Source organism: Protopterus annectens, chromosome 9.part0 (assembly GCF_019279795.1).
Source record: "Protopterus annectens isolate FY-2018-M chromosome 9.part0, PAN1.0, whole genome shotgun sequence".
NCBI classification, from domain to species: Eukaryota; Metazoa; Chordata; order Ceratodontiformes; family Protopteridae; genus Protopterus; species Protopterus annectens.
The window spans coordinates 1829398788-1829420213 of record NC_056743.1 but is presented as its reverse complement, the minus strand read 5'-3'; positions in this window follow the sequence as shown (position 1 = coordinate 1829420213).

The following is a 21426-nucleotide window of genomic DNA, read 5'->3' as shown; positions in this document are numbered from 1 at the left end:
GAATTCAGTAAAGGAATTTGTTAATGTCCATCATTTCATCACTACTGCAGTACCCTTTGCTTTATAGGTTATCTTCTACCTAGGATATAAATTCAAAGCTTATCGGCACATTCCATGCACCCAGATCACTGGCAGTTTGAACAAGACTGGAAAAAATCATTGGGCTAGGCACCAAGCCCTTCAAAGCTTTCTTGCCTCTGAACAGAGCTACTCTTGTGAGCAATTAAGGATTGGTGGTCAGCTAGGGTTTATCCATAGCTGGGCAGATAAGTTCCCTTCAGGAAAAAAAAAAGCTTCCACTTTTACTTTTTTATGACAGAAACAACACTTTTGTGAGGAACTGTTTATTATTAACTATGTTTTACTGTTTTTCGGACAGTCTCAGTCATTTATGTCAGTTGAATAGAGGGTTTTGTTTTACTATTTTGACTATAAACATCAGTATTATTCAAGTTTAGCAAAACACAAGCCACTTAGCTTCCCTTAAGGACTCCTCTCGAACCTCTTTTAAGAACAAATCCAAAACAAACGAGTCCAAGCTGGCCGTAATCTTTTATTATAAAATGTAAGTGCTTTCAGCTTAAAAAAATTTTCATCAGACAAACTTCACATAACCACGACAGTCTTTAAATATTAAAACATTTCTAAAAGCAACCGATTACTTTCTATACTTGACTCACCTTTTCTTTAAGGCTGGTTTTAAAGGTACAGAATTAACCCAGGTGGGTTGTCAGCAGCCAACTGTATGATCCATCTTAACTCTACATACAGTGTATCATTGACAATGCTCCCCCCCCCCTTTTTTTTCATCTGGGCAACATGCAGAACCATAAAAACAAAAGTATGATCTGGAAAGCTAGAAACATGTTGGTACAATGCATTATGTTTATCCTTCTGTCTAATGGATGACAAATGGTGCAATATTCTTGTTTTTAACTTATAATTAGTTTTTCCATGACTTGCAGCATGCCAAATAAGCCATATTCTCTGTGTGGCAGTCTGCATAAAACTCAAATGTGTATTTTTTGTTTGTAACAGGATGTATAAAATAATTTAAACCATTCACATTTGAACATGCTTTACAATACCTAAAGGGAAATGTCCCTGTTCTCATGTGTGCAGAGGAAACACTGTTAGCTGCCTTCTTATTTTTAACCCAGGTTCTATGCATAACATGTCTTTTATATTACAATTTCGCTTGAAGGTAAATCTTGGTTTCTCATCTAGAATATCCTTCAAGTGAAGTATGTTGTACTGCCAATTAAATTTTAGTTTATGTGTCCAGCGGACATGTGTGCAAAATGGGCAGCTATGTATGGGGCATAATTTTTTTGTGGGAGCAGATTGCCCATTTTTTTTTTTTTTTTTCAGGTGAGAGTGGAATGTGGGCTAGGGAAGTAGGTATATTTGGGGAGGTAGGTTGGGGAGGTAAACAGACAAGACAAACAAGACGCATACAGGGGTGGAATATGACACATGGGGTGGGTGAACACCATTGATGGGGAAGGGTGTTTGGAAATCGCAAGCCCATGAGCCCACAGATGGCAACAGTGGAACTGAGATCCCCACCCATGGGCAGTCACCACTGCACCTTCACAGCCCGGAGGGTGGCTGTGCTGAGGGCTGAGTAGGAGGGGCAGGCTCAACCATGAGTTGTGCCACTCTTGCCTCGAGCTGGCATAGAGTATCAGTGACTGAACGCTCGATCTCCCTATGCACCACAGCCCGGACAGTTTGGAGGGTGATAGGTGGCCCTCCTCCGGCCATGCTTGCACGGGGGGATGAGCCCCATCTCCTGCAGTGCTTCCACCTGAAGGTGGCACAGGACCAACGGAGGAGGAGGTCCCGGGCTGAGCACCGGACCTGCTAGTGCTAGGTGCCATCGCCAGCTGAGGTGAGACAGGTGGGTCTGCTGGGACAGGCCTTCCCATACGTTCTATGTTTAGGAGGATTTAATGACAATATGGGTTAGTAATAGCCAACAGCATTCCAATTTAGTTGTAACAGCATACAGTAGTATTCCCATTAACCCAATACACCAGAGTTCCAACAGTTGAACAGCAAGCATAACACATGCATATACAGAACAACAGTGGACATTCCAACAGCATACAGAATTGATTGGTGGCAACAGGCCACCAAGACTGTGGTATTTGAACAAGGCACATGCATCAAAGTAAATGCAGATATTTATAAACCAATAGGACATGTGTCCCAATAAATGTTATGAGATTAGACTTACCCACTGAGGTGTGGAATTGCATTGTTTATGCACATACAGTAGGGTGTAAACAGATACCTCCATTAACAACAATATATACTTGTAATTTACACTACATTCCTATTGACTGCAGTTATATATCCCCTACATGTATTATTAAACTGGGCAATGTCCGTTAAATTGTAAAATGGGTTTTGCTAGTTCTTGATATACCTGACCTGTATCTGACATACAAACTGTCCTGGATGCAGATGTTACTGCTACATATTTATATATTTCATTTATATTTATATATCTACATGTCTGTATGTGTTCAGGTGACATTATCAGGTATATGCTGACAGCCCCCTACATTTCTAGCAGCACACTGACATTTCTGGGGAACACAATAAGAAGCTACTCATGTGCAGGGGCGGCTCGTGGCATAGGGCTGCCGGACTGCAGCCCCCTCAAAAAGAAAAAAAGAAAGAAAAAAAAATGAAAACGAGTTTGTGTGTGCTTTACTGGAGTGTGTGTGTGCTTTACTGGTGTGTGTGTGTGTGAAAATGCCCCAGGTGCTTATGGTGGTGTGGTAGGGAATGCCTCAGGCTTGAACCCTGTACCCTGTATGCAGGTGTTAAAGACTTGAGTTCCCTACCCACCACCATTTGTAAAAAAATTTCAGATTTTTACCTCATATTCGATCTGATCTGTTCCTCATAATATCTGTGGTTTGTAAATGTTGCAATGCTTGATATTTGATGGTGTAGTAGTAGCATTGTTGCCTCACAGCTGCAGGTTCTTGGGTTTGATTCTTGGCTGGGGTTCCTTCTTTGTGGGGTCTGTATCTTCTCCCTGTGTTTGTGTGGGTTTGCTTTTGTGCCTCCCATGTTACAAAGACATGTCTGCATTATTTCTTCCTGGGCCTCTGCTGAAAATTTGTTTATTTGTTCCAAGTCAGACTGTCCTGATTAAAAATGTTAAATAAAATTGATAGGCATTTGAATTTCAGACTTAAGGGTTTCTGAATGTTTAATTCCTTGTGTATTTGATGGTGCAGTGGTAGTATTGTTGCCTCACAGCTATAGGTTTTCTGGTTTGATTCTTGGTTGGGGTGGCTTCTGTGTGGAGTCTGCATCTCCTCCATGTGTTTGTGTGGATTTGCTCTGGTGCCCTGCCATTTTACAAAGACGTGTCTGCAGTTTTAATCCCTGCTGAAAATTGGTTTTGTTCTGTCCGCAGTAAAATTGACAGGCATTTGAATTTCAGACTTCAGGTTTCTGAATGTTTAATTCCTTGCATAATTGATGGTGCGGTGGTAGTATTGTTGCCTCACAGCTATAGGTTTTCTGGTTTGATTCTTGGTTGGGGTGGCTTCTGTTTGGAGTCTGCATCTCCTGCCTGTGTTTGTGTGGATTTGCTCTGGTGCCCTGCCATTTTACAAAGATGTGTCTGCAGTTTTAATCCCTCGTCTCTGCTGAAAATTGTTTTGTTCTGTCAGTAAAATTGACAGGCATTTGAATTTCAGACTTCAGGTTTCTGAATGTTTAATTCCTTGTATAATTGATGGTGCAGTGATAGTATTGTTACCTCACAAATATAGGTTTTCTGGTTTGATTGTTGTTTGGGGTGGCTTCTGTCTTAATCTCCTCCTGTATTTGTGTCGATTTGCTCTGGTGCCCTGCCATTTTGCAAAGACGTGTCTGCAGTATTAATCCCTTCATCTCTGCTTAAAATTGTTCTTCTTCTGTCGGCAGTAAAATTGACAGGCATTTGAATTTCAGACTTCAGGTTTCTGAATGTTTAATTCCTTGCAGATTTGATGGTGCAGTGGTAGTATTGTTGCCTCACAGCTATAGGTTTTCTGGTTTGATTCTTGGTTGGGGTGGCTTCTGTGTGGAGTCTGCATCTCCTCCATGTGTTTGTGTGGATTTGCTCTGGTGCCCTGCCATTTTACAAAGACGTGTCTGCAGTTTTAATCCCTGCTGAAAATTGGTTTTGTTCTGTCCGCAGTAAAATTGACAGGCATTTGAATTTCAGACTTCAGGTTTCTGAATGTTTAATTCCTTGCATAATTGATGGTGCGGTGGTAGTATTGTTGCCTCACAGCTATAGGTTTTCTGGTTTGATTCTTGGTTGGGGTGGCTTCTGTTTGGAGTCTGCATCTCCTGCCTGTGTTTGTGTGGATTTGCTCTGATGCCCTGCCATTTTACAAAGGCGTGTCTGCAGTATTAATCCCTCGTCTCTGCTGAAAATTGTTTTTGTTCTGTCAGTAGAATTGACCGCATTTGAATTTCAAACTTCATGTTCTTCAGAATACATAGTAGCACAACCTTTTTCTAGCAATTTTCTAAGTTTATAAGATGAATATTTTAAATTTGTCCCTATTTTTGGGACTGTATTCCCCATTATTGGCCGTCCAGGTTTTTGTGCTAAGGTTGACAGCTATGGCAAGAACTGAATTCACTGAATATGGACTGTAGAATTGTGCATATTTACTAATAATGGTGGACTGTGGAATTGTGCATATTTACTAATAATGGTGGACTGTAGAATTGTGTATATTTACTAATAATGGTGGACTGTGGAAGTCTGAGTAGACTTTTTTATGATAAATGTTCTCAACTGGGCAGTTTTGCCATTATGGGTGCATATGTTTTGTTTCATTGCTTACTGGAAAAATGTTCAAAACAAATTTAAACACCCTCTAACAAGTGTACTGTATTGTACAAGGAATATAATTTTAGTACAATGAGGAAGGTGTATCAAAGAGCACATGTATGTTTCATATGCAAGGGGCCTATGATTCGAAAACAGCCCAAAATCTTTATCTGCCACTGGCAAAATGTATTTTCTTTGAATGTGGGTTTCAATGCTGTTTCAATGAATGTGAGTTTCAAGGGCAGAGAAGTTTTAATGCTAAGTTTTCATTGTGAGACTGCATTGCTTTGTTTAACAGATTACTTAATGTTTGTGCTGTAAAATACAAAATAAAACTTTCAAATGAAGTCCAATCATTGAAGTAAAGCAGTATGCACATTAGTGTTTATGGTAAATGGAGTGAAATAGCCAAGTAATGGTTAATTGGAATGGCTGCAGAGGCTCCAGTTCAACCATTATTTTGTCAGGGGAAGGGCAGCAAACTCAGACAGGCCCAGCTGAACTATACCTCCCAACTGTCCAGATTTTCAAAGAATGAATAGATTTTTGCTTCTTATTTTTGGTTTGTTGTTCATAAAATTTGTAGTTTTAATTCCTAAATGATTTGCCAGAAGTCACTAAATAATAAGTTTCAGAACCTTCATAAAATGCATGTTAAAGTAAGAGCCGTTCTATCAACTGTCTCAATTTATACAAGAGCAATTTTAGTACTGTTTATATGTGCCCCCAATATATTTGGCCTTGTTCAGATTTACTGCATTAACAGGTTGAGAGGTACATGCAAATAAATTGCTTTATAGAATTAGGCATAGCCAACCTCTCAACTGTCCCCAATTTTGGCTCAAAATTGCTCTTCCCCTAATAATCCCTCCATAAAATAGCAATTTTGGAAGAAAACATGGAGGGTTTACAATTAAGAAATAACTGTAATAATCAAAGTTATAGATTACTTGAAATGCATGTAGATTCTTTTATTTTGTCAGCTGCTCAAGGTAGCAGTACTAATATTAAAGTGTCCCTTCTTTGACAGGTAGAAGCTGTATTGTGTGTCTATTTTATATTTTTGCATCACATTTTTGGTCCATTTTTCATAAAATTGTGTTTTTGGCAAATTAGTGACAAATCACTAAAGTCTGTTACAAGAAAATGACAGACATTTGAGTTTCAGATTTTATACCCTTCAGAAAATTCATACTAATGCAAGACCTATTCTATTATCTTTCTAAGTTTATTAGAGCAATATTTAAAAATTGTCCTTCTTGTTGTGCCTTTGTCCCACTTCTGTGTATGGCTTTGTCCAGATTTCTTGCTCTTGAAGTTGAGAGGTATGACAAATGTGTCAGGGCCATCACAGTCAGCCAGAGAGATTTCAAATTGTGACATGCTTGTTGCACCCCACTCCCCATGTAGTGACTCTGGATGTGTCCAAGCAAGGCAAGGAGTAGTTGTATCTACCTTGGATGGGGAGGACACACTGCATAAGTACTACAGTGGCTTTTCATCTGTCCTTGATTTTGCAGAATGGTCTGGTTTCTGTCATATTTTGTACTGTTGATTTATGCTTATTACTCAAAGTGCCTGTTGCTCTGTGTTTAAGTAGCAATGCTTTAATGACCATAAGGTAAGCTTGTCTGACATCGTAAGATGCAAGTAAGCTTTAATAAGCATACTGTTAAAGAATTGCCAACATTGAAAGCCTTTCTGTTGCTGCCATGCAGAGAATACTTGACTAGATAATGTATAAGCCTTGGGTATTAAAGGACAGGATTCCATTATTTTAAAAAGCTCATTACACTTGTTGGAGACTTCCAGTCATCTCTACAGGCTTTACCAGTAAACTAAACAGAATGCCAATCATGTGTGGTCCATAACCTGTACAGTAATCCTTTAAGCAATGTATCTTGAGCTTGTTTCTTGTTTGCTTTTCATTTTTACTTTTATCATGTTTTCATGAAACGTTGTCAGGCAGCAGGTCTTTTTGGATAAGAAACATTTTTACAAGTGGGGGCAGCACATAGATTTCTACTTTCAGCATGTTGCTTGGTACTTTAATAAAGCTGAATATATTATAATTAGAACTGCAGTGCAAGGAGAAGTAGTTTGAGTTGAGTGCTTCTGGTTTTTCTTATACTTGATTTTGACTGGCATTCCAGTAATGTATTTAAAAGTAATTTATTTTTCATGCCTCACAACCTTTTGTTTCCATCTAGATATTAAGTAAGCTGTCATGCAGCCAATGCATTGAAATATTTTTATTCTTCTACACTTATTTTTGTCTTGATTGGACTTTCATAATGATGGTTTGCCACCCAGGGCAGCGTATTTAATTAAAGTTAGTTTTTTTGTGGTTTTGTGCATAGCTCCTCCCCTTTATGGTTGACCACACCCCTTCCCTTTGACCCCGCCCATTCAGCGTCTCCTGCAGCCCCCCTGTGATTTGAAGTCACCAGCCGCCACTGCTCATGTGCCAGATTAACCTGTACATGCCGGCCATGAACCGACAGTTGAGGACTGTATATATGCTTAACAGCTACTAGCACTCCCTTCATCCACTTTATATGGGCCTATCCATGTGTGGGTTGACTGTGCTTAATACAACAGTACTATTTCTATAATGCAAGGGTACAACAACATATCAAAGAAAGTGACATGGACACACTCCAGGAATTATACCTTTATTAATTACATTACACACTTTTCTAGTGGCTGTCTCATTTATTTGATATATCAGTGCATGCAGAGGTCTTTCATTCAAGGCACATTATACCTTTATTAATGGGTTACAACACCTTTTCACGCTGCCTCACTTATTTTATATGACAGTACATGCAGAGAAGTTATTCAACATTCATTATACCTTTATTAATGGGTTACAACACTCTTTTTCAGGCTCTCTCACTTCTTTTATATAACAACACATGCAGAATAATTACTAACCTTCCTGGTGATGCAGCCTTAGCAGCCTATCTGCATAGGCTTGCTGATTCGCAGCACGGACACCTGCAGCTCTGAAGTAAATGAAGCAATATTGAGACATACCTATCCATAACATAGACTACAATAGCAATTCTTACATTCTTCATTCCATGGCTACATACTCAGTAGTGGGACATTTTCCATTTCATGGGCCTCCTGTATCCACTGGTTCAGTCAGTCCTCCTTGCATCTCTTCAGGTCTGAGAAGTGGTGTCTGACCTGCTCACCAGTCCGAGGGACGCCTGTGGCACTGGTGAGACCATGTGCTAGACGGTGCCCTGAAACTTGCCCTGCAGGAGTCTTGCATCATGATGATGGACGAGGAGCCAAACCATTACTTTTGACTCCACAATGCCCCACCGTTGCGCTCGAAAATGAGAACCCTCTCCAACACTGACCATACTGTCTGCAGATGGGAGCTACAACCAGTTATGGCAATTATTCCCGCCTATGGAGCTTAAATATGCTTCATTCCCCACACTTATTTGTGATTGGCCGGTTTTGAAAATTCTCAGCTAAAAGCAAACCTGCTTAGCAATGGGTAAACTTCCATTGATATATATGAGTGTGTTGGTAATGCATCGATATTTAAAGCTGTCATGGCTTAGTGGTTTAGTACTGTGGTTATGGTGCACAGTATCCCAGGTTCGAGGCCTGTCATTGCTTTTTATTTTACTACTGACCAGACCAGCTAGGAGGTGTGGCTGTGTTTAGCCGACTTTGCTCACCTTTGCCCAACGTTGCTCGACGTTGCTCTATGTTGCCCGACGTTGCACTAGTTAGTGCAGTGCGCAGCTCCGCGCGAATATGTTTTGTTTGCGCTAGTTCGGGCGATGCACAGCTCCGCGCAAAAACTATTGCACTAGTTAAAGCAGTGCTCAGCTATGAGCAATTGTACTTAACTGTGCTTAATACTAGAAAACTTTGGTTAGTAGTGCTTCACATTGCTTAAGATACATTACTTATGCATTTATCAGTACTCATGACTATTCCACCTTCTTATATATATATATAAAATATCGTTCACTACCACATAGGCCATTTCAATGCATTTTACTGAGGATTAAAAAGTAAATGTCAGGAATTCTATTTATGCACACATTTCCGACAGAAAATAGCTAGGGGAGTTGCAGGACTCGAACCGGGAATGCCTCCTCTTTGTGCGAGGGCTCTACCACTATGCTATTGCTATTTGGCTTAATTTGCATATAAATAGTTTATTATTCTCTTCGATGTCTACACTGCTACATGTAGCTAAGCAATGGGCAAACCCACGCATACATGCACAAATACGGGCAGCTATATCGGGAATAATAAAAAAAAAGGAAACCTTCACATTTTAAACTTGTACAGGGATTTAGAATGTGGGGGAATATTGTGTTGGGTATGTGGACATTTGAGCGGACTCGCTCATTTCAGTTGACATTTGCAGTTTAGGCACTTGCAGGGGCGTGGATATTTGGACTGCTCGGCAGTCTGACACGCCCCCTGCACTCGTACATGCTCCATGTAAGCCTTAGAGTTGAGTCAGTGCGCCCTCATGAATATGCATGACATGCTGACATCATACTCTTAGACTGCAGTTTCCGTGTAAGACTTAGTTAGTCTTACAAGGAGGATTAGTGAATCCCAGCCTTTGTCTGTAACAGGATGTATAAAATAATTTAAACCATTCACATTTGAACATGCTTTACAATGCCTACAGGGAAAAGTCCCTGTTCTCATTATTCAAGTTTACTGTATTTTTTATGTTTAAAAAACGTTTATAGTGTTTATTGGGACTGGGCAAGAGATTTCTTTTTCTTGCCATTGTGTAATTTTTGTGAAAACAGAACCTTTGGATATTTGTCTATTTACAAGCCACAATTGACATCACTAGCTGTATTTCAGGCTTCTTTCTTGATTTTATCATGGAACAGCTTACAGGCGCCTCATTTATTTCCTTCTTTCTCCAGGCACAATATAAAGAAAATTACTTAACAGCCTCTGCCACTTCCACAGGATTCTTCTTTACCTCAGTCAGCGATTGGTAAACCTCCTGCAACCATTTCTAATTCCTCAGAACCCTTATCTTGTTCTTTAGTTTCCTCTTCTGTAATCCTTTCAGCCACCATCAACTGGAAGATGAACACATCCTGTGTGGCAATTGGACTGTCATTGGAAGGTATGGGAATACCACTCTTGTCTGTCTTATTGGAAGGTGCAGGAAGTCTTCTCTGTCTAGTTGGATTAAGATGCCTGGTCCCTGGAAAGATTTCACTATCATCAATCACTCTGCATCAATGGAGTTTAAAAGAAGCAAAAAGGTTAAACTTTTTTATTCCCCGTCTCTGTTTTCCAACATAAGGAGGGTTTTTTGGATGCTGTTATAGCTATTTTCAGACTCTTAACCTTTTAACTCTATTTTTTTATTGTAAAAGAAACAGGAATTGTTCAGTTTGTGATTGCTCCCATTTTATTTGAGTATAGAATAGACTGACCTGGTAGTAATTCATTTATATTCCCTCAGGCATCAGATTCTGTTTTTGGGAAGTTGTTTCCTTCAGATTTTTCACTACGCAGTGTTTTTCTTTTATAAAACCATTGCTAGAATGACTTTATATTTTTAAGTGGGCAATATGGCTTTCCTGTTTCCATGAAAAAAATATTATGATTTACGAGGAATGGAATTTCCTAATGCTACTCCAGCATCTCCTGCACTTTCATCTTTGGAGCTTGTTTATATTACAGCTTGTAACATGACTGCCAGCGGCCTGTATGAGGTTCCCCAATATAATAAATATTATTTTCTCTTCCCTGATCTGACCCTGCAATGATTTCTTTGTCAAATCATTCTGCAGCTAAACATCTAGTAAATGCTAATCACTCTCCCTGTGATGATGATGATGATGATAAAGCTTTTAATATACTTGGGTAAAGAACATCTTCTTCTTCTTTTTCTCTAGTGTTTTGAATTCTTACTTGCCAGGATCCCATGTTAATGCTATTGCTTGCTTCTTTTAGATACATGAGGGACATTCTGCTCCCCCCCTCTTCTGAGGTTAAACCATCTCTAAATGTTTATGATTCAGCCGATGCCTCTTCCAGAGCAGCAGCAGCTGATGAGACTGCTATGACAAGATTTGCATGATTGTGTTCTCTACATTTCCCTGAAGATGTAAATGGTGACACTATGAATTCTTCCCCCCATTACGGAGGTTGTTTTTGGACCATCTGCTGCTGAAGTGCTGAAAAAATGATGAGAAAGGAAAACTGATTCAGGGAGTGACTCATATTTCAGCCTTCCTTCTCTAAATTTATTTAATGCTTCACCCTCTTTCAGGATCCATTCATTAAAAGGAAAAAAAACTAATTAAGCAGCATTTCAAGTCATCAGGTGAACAGATGTTCAAGAGCATGGTCCTAAAAGTCTGTTTATGTGCCCATCTCCTCTTCCAAGCTGACAATCCATTTTCCCCACTATATCTTGATCACGTTTTCCCTCTTTGGCAGCAGTCCATTAGGGGTTCCAATGGCTTTGGGAGTCCCTACCTTCATTTTAGGGAATCCCTCCTCATCATCCAGATCTAAATTCCTTATACTCCTCTGTCTTTCAGCATCAGCTGGCTCTGGTGGTAATAAAATATGTCCCTATCTCTCTGTTTCAGGGAAAGCAATTTATTATAGAATATTTCTGGTATCAAAAAAATAAACTTAATGGAGACTAGTCCTGGATATTTATTTTTTCAACTAGTTTGTGGAAGTTCAAAATGTAAAAATGCTATCCCTCCTCAACCAGTTTCCTCTAATTTTCCTTTTTGACTTTTCATTTTTTTTGGTAAACTCAGACATAAAATATATTGATTATCACAGTCCTATAGTCATAGTAGCTACAATTTTCAAATATTTTCTTGTTAATGGTTTTTCAGTCTAGATTACATTTTCAGTCTATGCATTACTTTTTCTGGTATTCTCAACCCCAGGGGTAGTCACAAGGCATCTGTCTCCAGTAATAGCCTATTGTAGACTGCAAGATATTCACCTTTTTCTTTATTTAGATGACTTAATTTTATTTGCATAGTCTGTTTCGATGTGTCAGAAATCTCTCACTTGAAAAGAGATCTCCTTAAGAAGTCACAAACTGGAAACAGATAAAACACCAAAAAAAGCACCCAAGAGGATGGTGAAAAACACTGACACCACTGGAACCAAACAGCACTACTGCTAACAGAAATGAAGTAAGCCACAATGAGGAAATGTAGCTGAAATGTTACTAACAAATATCTAGTTGTTGAACGCTTTCCTCCCATTAAGAAACTTCATCAGAACTGTTGGATGTCATAAAATACCTAGTATAAATACAATCATTTCATGTCATGTGATACAAAAATTGACCAATGGCATACAAAAGGCAAAGCTGTTGAAAGAACTATGTCACAACAAGGAACTGAGGATAATGAAACCTGAAAAAGGGTGAGTTAGCCATCATGAATACTGTTGATTGTAAGAACAGAATGAATGCCTTGTTATTAAGTGAAACATATGTCGAAGTTTCATGCAATGAGCTGAATATAGCTTATGGCAAGATTGATATGACATTATTCAACATGCTTATGCAGGAGCAAATTAGTCAAGATGACTACATATTTATGGAAAACAATCATCCAGTCACGGCTGGAATCTTTGGGATCCCTAAAATTCATAAGTGTATAACCGATCCTCTCCCAGACCTATTGTTGATGCTAATAGGTCCAAAACACATTACATTGCACAATTTTTGGGCCATCAGTTAAAGGATTCTGTTGGTGAAATATTGCAAATGTGTCATGATTCATGGCATTTTTTTAAGTAAAATTGATACTGTTGCATATGATGAGGAATTTTTTGTGACTACTGATGTAAATAATTAATATTCTGTTATACCCCATGACGTGGGGCTGAGATGGTTTGACGAAGTTTTGTTTGATATTAACATGATGGAGACAGATAAAGCTAACATGGTTACAAGTCTTATGGAGATTGTATTAACTAACAACTTCCTATTTTCTGAAGGGCAACTGTTTAAACAAGTGACTGGTGTGGCAACTGGGCAGCCTGTGCTCCAGTTTCACAAACCTGGTGATGGCATAGTTGGAGTACAATTTTGTGATAAACAGTATTTACAGTGGTAGTTGGTCTTATTATACCCATTATCTGGATGATATTTTTATTTTATGGATGGATACAGAAGACTGCTTAAAAGAATTAATTGAATATATAAATAGTTCCACTGAGTTTTTAATTTTTTCATTTGCTTATGATGCTGAATGTAAGATGTAAAACTGTGTAAGAATAAGATTCACAGATGTTTAAGTTACAATTTATATAGTAAAATGACATTTTTGAATGCATATCTTCACTTCACAAGTTGGCACCCTAAACATCAAAAGAGGTCAGTAGTCAAGGGGCAACTGGTGAGGTTAGCGAGGATGATCACTGAAGATGAAGTATTTGTTAGGGAATATGACATCTTGATAGATATGTTTAGTAAATGTGGTTACCCTTCCAACTTTATTGTAGAAATTAAAAACGAGATCCTTCTAAAGCATTTTAATGGTGTATATACCTCCCTTACTGAATTACCATATCTAGTTGAGAATAATTTGAAAGAAGAGGTCACAGATAATATATTACCTCTTATGCTTATAGTTCATGGTAGTTACACCATGACTTTTATTACTCCTTTTTTCTATGGATAGTGGTGACATTTTCAATCATATTAAGAACAACTGGTGTATTTTCTCCTCTGATTACAAAATCATGAAACTTTTGGGGAAGGGCCTTTGGTTGTATATAAGAAGGATAGGCCCTTTTAAGCAATTTTGGAGAAAACAGACAAGAAGAGAACATGTGAACAAATGGAGATGGCTAAGTGTGGCTATTGTTCTTATTGTAAACATATCCTAGTAGGTGAAAGTGTGGTTATTACAAGTATCAGATACAGCATAAATAGACGTTTGAACTGTGACTCAACCCAAGCTGTTTATATGGTTAGTTGCCAGCATTGTACAGCTTTTTATGTCTGGAAAACCTCTAGGAAGTTTACAGAAACAATATATGAACACCTACTTGAAATTAAAAAATGCAAACATACCAATGCCCTTTTCAGATACATTGTAAACCACCACTTACATGTTTTTAAATTTACAGTGTTAGATCAGGTTAAGAAAGATATGAGGGTTTTAGTAGTTGATGAATACCTACTTAATTCTGAACTATGTCAGTTAAAGTTAAATGCTTTGGAAAAGCCTGGATTGAATGAAGTAAGTAAAACAAATGGAGGTTTAACAATATTTTATATCTAGTATCCAGCTTTACACACACACACACACACACACACACACACACACACACACACACACACACACACACACGCACACACACACACACACACACACACACACACACACACACACACACACACACACACACACACACACACACACACACACACACACACACACACACACACAGTTTCATAGGTTCATAGGTGTGTACTAGGCTAATGGCCCTTGAGCCTTTACACGCCCAGCCCATAGAATTACCCTGGTATCATGCCACCTGACCTTAGTTCCTAGTGCCTCTGTCGAGCAGAGCCACTGGAGTGATTCCCCAGAGCGAATTTTCTATTTCCCATCCACTCATCACTATTTATCTTGAATAGGGCCTGTGAGGTGCACTGCTTGACATGTAAGGGAAGTTGATTCCATAGCATGGACAGTCTCTGGGTTATGAACCTGTCCCTCCAGCATGTTCTGTTGATTTTGGTAATGAGGTTGAGGTCTCTGGAGCGTGTGGTGTGGAGGAATTGGGATTTCTTTAGATGTAGCCTTTCTAACAGGGCTGGGTTCAGACATGGCTTTGTAAGTCAAGCAGAGATCGCCTCTAAGTAGGCGATATGAGACAGAGAATAGTTGGAGGTTTTTTTCTGTCCATATAGGACAAGTGTTTAAGGCCTAGGATCCTCTTTGTGAGGTACTTTTGTGGCCTCTCCAGTTGTTGCAGGTGTCTAGTGAGGTACAAGCCAAATGGGCCATTGTACTTGATGAATGGCCTAATGAGGGAAGAGTAGAGAGAGAGAATGACCTCTTTCTTCCTGGATGCAAAACCCTTAGTAATGAGATGTGACATAGAAGGACTTTCTGACCACAGTGGCAAAGAGGTGGTCAAAAGTGAGGCTGCTGTCAACCTGTGTTCCCAGATCTCTTATAACACCTTCTGTGTTCAGTGGACTACCAGCAATGTGGTAATTCAAGGGAATTGGGTTTTTTTCAAGGGGGATGACAACACATTTTTGGCACTGAGCTTAAGGCCATAGTTCTGACACCAGTCATTGGTCTCATTGAGGCCTTTCTGTAGGATGTCAACATCACTTGGTGAGTTAATAATAGCTCCCAACTTGCAATTGTATGTGAACTTTGTCAACCAGAGTCCCTTCATGTTGGCCTGGACTTCAGAGAAGTAGATACCAAACAGGAGAGGACCCAGGACTGAATCCTGTGGGAGTCCACGCGTGACTGGTCGGCAGTCTGACTTGGAGTCAGCTACTTTCACACTGTGGGTTCTATCTGTAAGCCAGTTTGCAACCCATCTAGTGATATAGGGGTTGATGCCTAGCTTAGTGAGTGTTTCTGTGATTCCTGAGTGGGGAATGATATCAAAGGCCTTGGCCAGATCAAGGTAGGCTGTATGAACCACCTTGCCTTCATCCACAGCTCTGGTGACTGACTCAAATAAGTCAATCAAGTTGAGCAGGCATGACCTACCCTTCACAAAACCAAACTGTGTAGGATCCAGAATTTGGAGATTCCCTATATCCTTGTTTATTAGGTCCATGATGATGCGTTCCATGGCTTTGCATGTCAGACTCGTCAGGCTAATGGGGCGATAATTCCTGGTGTCTGTTGTTATTCCTCCTTTGTGGAGAGGGAAGACTGTAGCTGGAGAGGGCTGACTGATATCTGTATTGAGTGTTATTGTCATTTGATATCTGTCTTTGTATGCCATTGGTCAATTTGTGTATCACATTATGTGAAATTATTGTATTTATACTGGGTATTTTATGACATCTAACAGTTCTGATTAAGTTTCTTAATGGGAGGAAAGTGTTCAACAACTGTGGATATTTGTTAGTAAAGATTCAGCTACATTTCCTCATTGTGTCTTACTTCATTTCTGACTGTTAGCAGTAGTGTTGTTTGATTCCAGTGGTGTCAGTGTTTTTTAACATTCTCTTGGGTGTTTTGATAAGAGATCTCCTTCTCAGACTGGGTATCCAGGATAACATTCAAAAATGGTATCTTAGGGATGGTAGGGGTTAGCATAATGGTCTCAGACACAACATAGAAGGTTTTATTCTCACCCTGATAGAAATTGGTTAGGCTCAAAATGACCCACAAGGGAAGCTAACCTTGTATTCAAGATAACAGTGGTGGTACAATGGTATGCGTAGCTGGCCTCCAAGCAGTTAACCTGAGTTCAGTTCCTAGCAAATGTAAGACATCTGTGCATTTTGGCACTCATCTCAATAGTGCAATGGAGAAGCAAAAAGGGGATGCTCATTTTTTAAGGGGTGGGTTTGGCATCATGGTTAAGGTCTTCACCTTATATACACAAGTTACAGGTATGATTCTAACCTCAGGTTATGGCTTATGGCTATCCTTAAAATAGCCCTTCATGGCAGTTAGCCTAGTATTCACCTATGGACCTTATTCCATCCCACAGAACATTATTCCTGGGGTATCCCCAGGATCCATCCATTGAAAGAGTTTTTCTCCACAGGATGGCAAAGATCCATTTATAAGTGTATTCTGGATTCTTTCCACTCAGATCAGGACTTTGGCATAGACATTTTTCAGGGCTTTAGAATTCATGGTATCTATTACTTTCATGATTCCCCAAGCCGGAGTCCGCATAAAATATTTATGTACTTACGTATTATCCCAACCAGATTTTGAAGGAGGCATCATTTTGACTGTTGTTGGGAAATAAGTATAAGTAACACTGACAAAGGATGTTCAAAGTCCTAACTAGTATTGAATCACATTGGTTAGGCAGCAGAAACAGGAATAATGGAAGCATTTCTCTTCCCGCTTAACCGGCATCACCGATGTAAGTTAATGTCAAATAAAATGAAGATGGCTGCTACTATAACAATGTTCTTCCTGCTAGAACAGAAAATTAGTCATCATTCTGCAAACTTACATATAGCAAGACACCAGTACTCCTACTTGTTTGATTGTGACTTTCAGGTGTGTTAGGGTTAATAGTCGGTTTGCTTACTTTTGCCTTGACACTTTCTACAGCTCAGCATACTTTTCAGTGGTGATGGTGCATTTAGGCAGTTATTCTTCTGCCGTGGCTTGCTTGTATCATCGTAAAATGGTATCAGTGAAAAGGGAATTTCTGCACATTCCACGGTTTTTACCTCTCATGTCCCTCATAAAATGATTTTCCCTAAATAACTGAGATTTGCAGGCAGTCCTTTTCATCAGCAAGCATTGCAGTCAGGGAACAATGCCATGTGTTACTGTTTCATACAATTTTAAGTCTGCAGGTAGTGATCTTACAGCATGGTCGCTGGGTATTGCTTCACATACCCGGAAATTTGTTAGCAAAAGAAATCGGGCCAAGGACCCTCGAAATAGGGACAGATTTTAAACACTGCTGTTATAAAATTTGTTAAAAATTACAGAACTGTCAACAACTATTGGTACTTGTGTATTATTGAGTTGTTTGACATGTGGTTGCGATAATACGTAAGTACCAATATTTATTAAAAAAAAAATCAGTGGTACCTAAAATCTGTATAGTCCTAGCATCAATACCCCCCTGAACTTTAAAATTGCAGGGCTTTATCTTTGGGGGTATAAATGCAGGGTGTTTGGGAAAAAAGAAAACAGACCAAAACATTTAAATGACAAAGAGATGTTTGCAGTAATAAATGCACTCATTTCTCTCAATCATCAGTAAAACCCTGGACCTCCATAAATGATCATTGACTTCACCAAAGTGATGGGGTACATCAGCAATTTTGCATGTTTCCACATCTTACGTTCTGTGGAGATTACTCATGGTAGCCTGGAATATTCTTCATAATCTCATTCTACAGGCTTTTATTTTTACTTTTGGTCAGAGCAAATATTTTGTGGTAGACAAGTTGACAAGGACCAGGGCAGATGGTCACAAATGTAAATTGAATCAAGGGATATTCCAGGATTTGATCTAGGTGTGGAAACACATCATTTATACCTATTCATGTCCATTCACAACAATCAATTGGCAGATTTTTGCTCCGGGTATCTTTGTGAGAAGCCTGGAAAATGGATGCATTTGCTCTTTCTTGGAATGGAATTTTTTTATGCTTTTACACCCTTTCCATTGTACCCAGGGTCATTCTAAAAATTCAGAAGGACTCATTAGGATCATTGTAATGACTCCCTTCTGGTCCAGGCAACAGTAGCTCTCCCTTTTGTAAATGGCCAAGGTCAACTGCCACAAGCTTTCTCACAAACTGGACCTATTCACACAAGACAGGCTTTGTTTGATACTCCCCAACTTGAAACATCATCTTCAGATTGCTTGCGTAAGATAATCTTAATAATTTTAGGCACTTTTTGTTCTGAGAATATGCAACAAGTATTATAGGAGGGAAAGAAATCCTGCTATTAGAAAATAAAAAAAAAACATATATATGTATTTGCCCTTGGAGCTTTTGTGGTATATTACAGAAGTAGACTGCCTTTCTTTTGCACAGATACTGCTGCTGTAAATTTGTGCCCCAACCAGGTATTAGCTTACACAAACATTTTCTATTTGGTGCCACATAAAGAACAAGACCCTTTTAAGGTTAGTTTATTTATGAGTTATTGACTGTATTAGTCCCACTAGGCTAGTAGCCTCTTTTCAGTGGAGACCCAAGGTGGAATTTATACTACTAGAGGGAACTTTAGCAAGAACATTGTTGTGAGTGGGGCCCATTTTGCAGGAGCACTTCCTCTTTCCATTCCAAGTACAGTGGTGGTTGGGAGAAAAGGGAAAGCAGATGGAGAGAGAAGGATATAATGGAGTGCTGAGAGAATGGAGGAGAAAGCAAATATTGATACCAGAGAATGTGAGCAGGATTCTGAGGAAATATTTCAAATAACTCACTTTGATCAAGATGAGTCAGCAAATGATGACTGTATAATTACAACTCCCTCTCCCAGTTAGGAGGGTTATAGAATAATTTACTTAAAGAAAAGGTGGTGCAGAGTGAGCCAGAAAAGGAAGGAGACATTTGTCGGGAGGACATTATGGAGAAAATACAAAAGGAGGATGCAGAGATAATCCTGAAGAATAGTGGTGAGATGGAAAAGAAAACATTTAAACAGAAAGTAAAAGAAGGCAAAAGACGAATAGCAGAAAAGAAGGCAGAAGAAAATGAAAAACAGAAGTTTGTGTTAAGGATTCAAAGTAAAGAAAACAAAGAAATGGGCAGGTATTACGTATGGGACACTTTAATAGCTTCTTAATGAGGTGCGCTGCCTGAGCTCCTAATCTTACATGGAGTGTGTAAGAGTGCAGGGGGTGTGTCTGAGAGCAGAGCTCTCAGAATATACACCCCCCCCCGCAATGCAGAACAGCAGAAAGGGGTAAGATATGAGTGAGACCGTTCATAGATGTCCTCATATCCCCATCAACATTCCCCCCGTGTACAACAGCAAGTAAATACAAATAAAATGAACAAACCCTCTTTTTTAATTAAAAATCCAATTAAAGCTAACCATAGGTGCACGGGTGTGCCCATCGCTTAGCTACAGTTAATGCAGCTTAAATGGCTGAAAAGGATAACAAGGAAGATAAATGCAAATGAAGCAGTACAGTAAAAGTGTAGCAATAGTGTAATGGGCAGAGCATTTGCCTTACAAACAAGCATCCCCAGTTTGAGTCCCACTGCAGCACATTCCATTTGTCATGTGAAATCAGTTTATGAGCATTTATTTGCAGTATAACCTACTAAATAGCATTTAATTGTGAACTGCAGTACAGCATTAAATGCACATGTGAGGTGTCAGTGTCATAATGTTGCAAAGTCCCCAGATAAGCACATGTGCCCCATACAGTATATGTACACAGGAATCATGGATACAAATAGAAGGTAAAATGTGTAATGAATGAGAACTCCATACAGCTTACAACTCCCCCACCTTCCCAAGAACCATTACATATAACTGTCTAAATCAATCCAATTGTAAGCGGGAGTAAGCACCAGTAAGCAAGTTTAAGCAGTAATAAGCATATGTAAGCACTAGTAAGTGGGTTTAAGCCCATTTGTGTGGGGGTAAGCAATGCGCACACAGGTTAAGCAATATTGAAGCTAACTCTCTGTAAGCATATTTAACCAGAGGTTAGCAGTGCTTACCCTCACGCAAACCTGTGCAAACCCACTTACAACTGCTCAAAAGTGCCTTAATCACTCTGTATCCAATGGCCCTTGTTCTGCCCAGCAACAAAATAAACAGCCTTGCAGGTCTTGAACCCAGGACCCTATACACTATAGTCACAGTAGTTAACCACCAAGCCATCACAACAGTATAGAATAATGAGGTATCACCAAACAAGTCCTCACTATAGTACAATCAAACTGAACCTGTGAAAGCAATCAGTATACAGTCATATGTTCCATAACAGACTACATTAGATAAATTTGTGAAATGGAGTACAGCAGTAAGCCCAGAAGTGAGTTGTAATTGTAATAGCGTGTTGAAGTACCCAATAAATCACAGGGACCCCATACAGTGTAAGTACACATGAATCATGGATACCAGGCATACATATAAGATGTAATGAATAAGATATCAATGCCAAAAAGAAAATATAATGCAAAGTTTAATGTAAGCAATGCTAAGCATTGCACAGGCCAGCTTAGGAGGTGTAAGCAATGTGTAGGCCAGCTAACTCATTGTGCCCAGTGTTATACCCCTTTAAACAATGCTAACCTTAGGTAAGCAGGTTAGCCCATAGCTTAGCCTTTTCAAAACCAGCCAATAATGGAAAAGTGTGGGGAAATTGGCCCTACTTAAATCCAACAGGTGGGAATACATCTCATAACTGGTTGTAGCTTCCCCTTACATGCACCATGTCAGGAAGGGGAGAAGGTGTGCACTTTTGGGCACAGTGCTGGTGCATCCAGGAGTCCAGAGTCATGGCAGGACTCCTTGCCAAATACCATTAGGAGATACTGCTGCAGGGCCAGTACCAGGGTTCCCAGTATAAGGTGGAAGCCTGGGACCATCTCGCCCATGACCTCACCAGTGCCACTGGCATACCCCAAACTGGTGAGCAGGTCAGGCATCATTATGCCGACCTGAAGTGGCATAAGGCAGACCTCTTGGAGCAGTGGATCCAAGAGGTTATAATGGCAGGAGATATCCCAGCTGTCTGTAAGTATAACCCCACTATGTGTGTAATAATTGCCAGCTCATGTATATTATGGATAGGTACGGCTAAATATTCCTCTTATGTCCCACACAGCTGCAATGGAGTGGGCCACAAAACAAGAGGCCCATGTAAGTTGCCTGTCGAGGTTG